Source organism: Ornithorhynchus anatinus, chromosome 5 (genome assembly GCF_004115215.2).
Source record: "Ornithorhynchus anatinus isolate Pmale09 chromosome 5, mOrnAna1.pri.v4, whole genome shotgun sequence".
Lineage (NCBI taxonomy): Eukaryota > Metazoa > Chordata > Mammalia > Monotremata > Ornithorhynchidae > Ornithorhynchus > Ornithorhynchus anatinus.
Window position 1 is genome coordinate 56,094,822 of NC_041732.1, and position 6,871 is coordinate 56,101,692.

General features: G+C 48.3%; 1 non-coding gene across 1 annotated transcript; it reads right to left on the reverse strand.

Annotated features, from left to right (window-relative positions):
- Positions 1–5,452: 5,452 nt before the first annotated feature.
- On the reverse strand, positions 5,453–5,589 carry LOC114812440. The gene has a single exon (XR_003760092.1). It is a non-coding gene; the product is annotated as a small nucleolar RNA SNORA7 (small nucleolar RNA).
- Positions 5,590–6,871: the final 1,282 nt, after the last annotated feature.

Consider the following 6,871-nt stretch of genomic DNA (forward strand, 5'->3'; position numbering starts at 1 on the left):
CACCAGGCAAAAGGCTCCCTGCAGAAAACAATCCTGCCAATCTCCTGGCTTGTCTGCTTGAGCTCAACTGAACATACAGCAATGCCCCTCAGGGATCAACTACAAGAAGGCTCACTGCACCCAGCTCTCACTCAGTGACTTTTATTGAATTTCTACTGAGTGATAGGCACTGTACTAAGTGCTTGAAAGAATAGAGCAGTGTCAAGAAAGACTCTCTGAATGCAGCTCTGTTGCTGGCCTTAATAATAATGATATCTGTCAAGAACTTGTTATTTAATTATGGTATTTTTTAAGCACTTACTATGTGCCAGGCACTATAATAATAATAATAATGTTGGTATTTGTTAAGCGCTTACTATGTGCAGAGCACTGTTCTAAGCGCTGGGGTAGACCCAGGGGAATCAGGTTGTCCCATGTGGGGCTCACAGTCTTAATCCCCATTTTACAGATGAGGTAACTGAGGCACGGAGAAGTGAAGTGACTTGCCCACAGTCACACAACTGACAAGTGGCCGAGCCGGGATTCGAACCCATGACCTCTGACTCCAAACCCCGTGCTCTTTCCAATGAACCACGCTGCTTCTCTGAGATGAGGTAACTGAGGCACAGAGAAGTGAAGTGACTTGCCCACAGTCACACAGCTGACAAGTGGCAGAGCCAGGAGTCGAACTCATGACCTCTGACTCCGAAGCTCAGGTTCTTTACACTGAGCCACGCTGCTTCCCCATACTAAGCACTGGGGTAGATACAACCAAATTGGGTTGGATACATTCTCTGTTCCTTGTGACGCTCACAGTCTCGATCCCTGTTTTACAGATGAGGTAACTGAGGCACTGAGAAGCTAAGTTTCTTGCCCAAGGTTACACAGCAGACAAGTGGTAGAGCTGGGATTAGAACCCATGACCTTTTGACTTCCAGACCCATGCTCTATCCACTGCGCTATGCACTGTGGTAGATATAGTCTATAGACTATACACTCATTATGGGCAGGGAACCTATCTGCTAATTTTTTATGGCGTTTATTAAGTACTTACTTTGTGTAAGTGCTTGGGTAGGTACAAACTAATCAGGTTGGACACAGTACATGCCCATAGGGGGCTCACAGTCTTAATCCCCATTTTACAGATGAGGTAACTGAGAAGTTAAGTGACTTGTCCAAGGTCGCACAGCAGTGGAGCCACAATTAGAACCCAGGTCCTTCTGACTCCCAAGCCTATGCTGTATCCACTAGGCTTTGCTGCTTCTGTTGCATTCTGCTATATAGTACTATCCGAAGTGCTCAGTACAGTGCTCTGCACAAAGTAAGCACTCAATAAATTGATTGATTGATACAATGCAATCAGGTAGGACACAATCCCTGTCCCACTTGGGACTCTACAGTTTAAGTAGGATGAAGAACTGCTATTAATCCCCACTGTCCACGAGGAAAGAGAGGTGCAGGGAAGTTTGGCGACTTGCCAATGCTCTCACAGAAGACAAGAGGCAGAGCTGGGATTAGAACCAGGCCCTCTGACTCCCAGGCCTGAGCCCTTTCCACTAGGCCATGCTGCTTCCCCAGACGAGCTGCCTCAGGCTGACATTTTGGAGAAGCAGGCGAAACCAAACCCCAGCATCTGCCCACGTGCCTCCCGTGCAGACATTCCCGGCTCTTGTTTTTTCCCCTCCTTTGCCTGCAGGGAGGCCCTTGATAAAGCCCGGATTTTGCAGCCCGGGATTCCATCCCCCTTCCCTCCTTCAGCCTATTCGATCTTCTCTTTCTTCCTGAAGAACAATGCACCCTCCTCCTCCTCCTCCTCTTCTTTTCTCCCCACCCCACTCCTCCCCTTCCTCCTCCTCCTCCCACTTCTCCTCCCTCAGTTCAATCCGTGAAAATCAATTGCTGCTTCCCACGGGGATCGACCCATTTCTCTGTCTCAGTTTTCCCCGGCAAGGGGGAGGGTGACTGGTGGGTGCCTCCCCACCTGATTTCCCCTACTCTGGTCAGGTCTTGCCTGAGCTCAGCTTCACACTCGGGCGTTGGTCGCTGTGTCTCTGTTTGCCTTCTTGTACCCATTGTTATATTTATTCCATTTATGTTTCCCCCACCAGGTTGTGAGTCCCTTGAGATCAGGGACTATTTCTGATATTTTCACTTTATGCTCCCAAACGTCTAATACAGTCTAGTACAATACACAATAGGCACCCAATATAGCACTTGTTTCTACACTAAGCACCCAGTTGAATGCTGCTGTTAAACCAGGTATTCAGTTCAGAGAACTGCACCTAGCAGACCTTCAATAAGTAGTGATGACGATGATGAAAATGATAGTGATGATGATAGCAATGAAACTGCCCATTACCCATTTAACCATTCTACCTTCCAGGAGGATTCTGGGTCTGCTAGAGCCTGACTGAGGCCCTGCTGGCCACTTGGCTTTGGCACTGTTTCGGTAAGAAAGTGAGCAATTGTGATCAGAAATCCTCTGCACCTTTGAGCCGTGTTAATTACAGTTATGGCGAATCCCTCTGCCCAGCTTTTGAAGCCGGATCCACTCTGTAATTACTCCGCAGCTGGGCTCAGAGCACAGCCTCCAAAGCACACGGGTTCGCCTTGAAATGCAATGCCAGTCCAGGACTCAGTGGGCTAGGAACAGCTCCACCCTCCCTGGTCACTGTTCATAATAATAATAATTATGGTATTTCTTAAGCACTTACTATGTACTAGGCACTGTACTAAGCACTGGGGTAGATACCAGCTAATCAGGTTGGACACAGTCCCTGTTCCACTTAGGACTCACAGACTTAATTCCCATTTTACATACGAGGTAACTGAAGCAGAGAAGTGATATGCCCAAGGTCACACAGTCCACAAGTGGCGGAGTCAGAATTAGAACCCAGGTCCTTCTGACTCCCAGGCCCATGCTGTATCCACTAGGCCACAGTGGGGACCCAAACTCTGGGGCTGCAAAGGGAGGCCGCCTTCCGAACCAGCTTCTGCAGGGAGGGAGGAGTGTGTTAGTACCCCAACAGGTGAATCGGGTATTAGTATGAGTAAAAGTAGAGTACTAGTAATAGTAGAGGTAGTGATAGTATTTATTAAACATGGGCCTGGGAGTCAGAAGACCTGTGTTCTAATCCTGACTCCTCCACTTTCCTGCTGTTTCACCTTGGGCAAGTCACTTCTCTGTGCCTCAGTTACCTCATCTGTAAAATGAGGATTAAGACCATGTGGGACAGGGACTGTGTGCTACCTGATTTGCTTGTACCCATTTGCTTGTGCCACTTAGTACAGTGCCGGGCACATAATAAGCACTTAATGAATACCATAATTATTATTATTTGCTTACAGTGTGCAGAGCACTGTACTAAGAGCTGGGAGAGAATATATAGATGGAAATAAGATGTGGACCTTGTCCCCTCGGGGCCCTCACCATTTAAGAATTTAAGGGGAGGAATGAAACATCAAAACTCAACACTGACAAATACACAAAATAAGGCTCAAAGTTTTGGCGATGCTGGAGGAGTATGAATGCGCACAGAAGCAGATTTGGTCTCTGGCCCTGTATGTCAGACGCTTTGTCAGGCCAATTGGGTTTTAGCTGAATTCTTGTGTCTGTATCCTGACCAGCTTCACTTGTCAAGCCTTGTCCACCTCCAACTCTACCTTTCAAGGGCAAGTCTCAGGAGCAGGCTGCTGGCTTTGGCACTGAAGGTGGTGCTGGAACTAGACCTGGAGCTGGTACTGGTGCTGACACTAGCCCTGGGCACTAGCCCTGGAGCTGAAGCCTGGAATACCTTCCTTCCTCAAATCTGACAAATTACTCTGATAATGGTCTGTTGCCGAATTGTATATTCCAAGCACTTAGTACAGTACTCTGCACATAGTAAGCATTCAATAAATACTACTATTGAATTGAATTGTATGGTATATATTGGGACATTGTCCTATTCTGGGACAGACCACGTGATAAGCGCTGGATAGGTAGAAAGGAACAGTTCAGACTGAATCCAGCTCCCTTCCTTGGCCCTTGGAAGGTTCACCCTCTAAGAAAGGGATGACAGATCAGTGGAAAGTAGGACTGGGTTACAGACAATAAACAATTAAAGACCCAGAATCCCAAATGAAGAGTGTTAAGTTGTTGGAGGAGGAGCCCTCTGCTTCAATAGTCTCAGCCTTTGGGCAATAGGAGGCTGTTCTCCTTCAGCCCTGTTCAGGGCTTCTCTAGTTCTCTTTCTCTGACAGTGGTGGTGGGTGGGGTCGGGGAAAAGAGAAAGAGGGCTCTTCCTGAATGTCCTGGGGATGTAAGAGCAAAACAGTGCTTGAAGCCGGAAGGGGGCTCTGATTCTAGAGGCTGGGGGGTGGAGTCTTCTTCGATCCCAGAGACAACACGAGCTGTCTGTCATGGGTGGATTAGGTCATCACTTATCTGGAGGCAGGGGCTGGTGAGGATGACCCCTTGAGGGGACATCAAGTCCAGGCCTTTGTGTCCATTTCCTCAATCCCACAGCAGCTTGTGGGAAGCAGGGTAGCCTAGTGGAAAGAGCACAGGCCTGGGAGTCTAATTAGAACCTGAGTTCTAATTCTGGCTCCACCACTTGCCTGCTCTGTGACCATGGGCAAATCACCTAACTTCTCTGTGCCTCAGTTACCTCATCTGCAAAATGGGGATTCAATACCTGTTTTCCCTCCTCTTAGACCATGAGGCCCAAGTGGGACCTGATCTTTTATCTACCCCAGTGCTAATCCAGGGCTTAGTACATTAGTAAGCATTTAACAAATGCCACAGTTATTATTGTGACACACATTTCAACTGGGGGGAGGCCTGGGTCCGTGCCAACTGTGATCCTCACCTGTTGTCAGACTTGAGCCTGACTTCCCATGGTTCTGAGAATTGAGGTAGAAAAAATAGGCAAGGGCCAAGACATTTCTTTAAATGTGGACCCCTGGGGAATAACATGTGAATTTGTATGTCTCTTAGGCTTGAAGGCCTGGTGGGGCCCAACCCTGGGCTGAGTCTACCTGCTGCTCCCTGGGCATTGGTCTGGGCAGGTACACCATAGGTTTTGATGCTTGCTAATCTACGATTCCCACAAGCAGGGGCAGAGGAGGGAAAAGGGGGGGGCAGGCAGTCTGGATCCAGGCTTCCACTTCCATGAAAATTGGGGGTAAATGGGTGGTCTCTAGGGAGGTGGCTCTGCAGCAGAGTCTCACCCTGCCTCCTCCCCCCAACCAACCCCCTTTTCATTTGTCTTGTCTTATGTTATCAAGTCATCCTCAGCCCATAGTAACTCCATGGACACATCTCTCCCGGAATGCTCCATCTCCATCTGCAATCATCTTAGTAGCATATCTATAGAGTCTTCTTGGTAAAAATATGGAAGTGGTTTACCATTGCCTTCTTCTGCACACTAAACTTGAGTCTCCACCCTCAGTTCTCTCACATGCTGCTGCTGCCCAGAATAGGTGACTTCTGACTTGTAGCAGATTGCCTTCTATTCACTAGCCACTGCCCAAGCTAGGAATGGAATGGGTAGGCTTCTGCTTGACTCTCCCTCCCGAGCCGAGACTGGTTGAGTACAGGAAACTCTCCAGGTACGGTCCTGAGAGGGGGGTCCATTAATTAGCAAGACTGAAACCAAGCCTTAGTAGAGTTGAGAAAGGGTATAATCACTCAGTAAAGCAACTGCTGAAATGATAAGTGTAGGGGAATTGGTCAAACAGAAGCTTCTCATGCTTGGATCTCTTCCCTCTTCATCTCTCTCTTCCATCTCTCCCTCTCTCTGTCTCTAATGTGCCCCACAGGAACCAGGATTCCCAATCTAATGTAGTCCTCTCTCCCACTCCAGGGCAAATACAGACTATGCACCATGGGCTCCCCTGGGTGGAAGCCACGAAACATTTTTTAGATTGATTGCAGAAGCTATTTCAGCTGATTGCTGACCTAGGTTCAGTGACCTGCAGGAGTTCCAGGCAAGGCTACCCAAAAAGCATTCTTGGACTCAGCATGTTCACATACATATGCCTGTGTACACTCCATGGGAATCCATATGCCCATGAACATTTATGTGTCCTAAATGCACACATATGCACACACAACATTCACCCCCATACATGTGCAGCACATATATCCTCATGTACATGATAATAAACTTATACTCCATTTCGGTGTAGGAGACCCTAGGAAAGGATGGAAAAGGGCAGGTCCTGGTCAGATGTTGGGGAGAAGTAGTCAGATCAGAAATGGCAGGGTCAGGGCCCAAATCAGAACCCAACTCCACAGGTCATGACCTCCACAGGGCCTCGACTCAATACTGAGGAAGCTCAGTCTCTCAGGAAGGCTCAGAGACCAGCCAGCAGGTGCCAGGAAAGGGCTTTGGGCAGGGAAGAGGGAAGCAGGCCAAGGCAGGGATGACAGACAACCTCTGGTTCTTCCCCGAGGACTTTGGAGAAAGTTGTAGAGAAGGGCAGGATGACGGCTTGATCTGAGGAGGGTAGGTCAGTGAACTGTGGGGGAACAGGACGTGCTCTAACAGCTTCATTTCTCTGGGGCTCCTCGGACAGATGGCAAGATAAAAGATGGCAGAGGGATCAAAAGGGAGCAGCTTCTAAGAACATTAACACCACACCCTGGAGGCAGCCCTGTAGCCTTTCCAGCAGCAACCTATCTCCAGCAGTGACACCAGAATACCTAGGGGTACTGTGTTCCTGTAGCCGTCCTTGACACCTTCATAGTTCTCATAGGAATGATCCTTCAATACCCCTAACTTTCCCCTCTTCATCTCTGACTCTTCCCCAGTGTCTCAGTGTGGACCATCTTATAAATGGTAAGCCCCTTACAGGGCCAGAGACCCTGTCTAACTTTCAATTGGGATTTTTTTTCCAGTACTTAGTA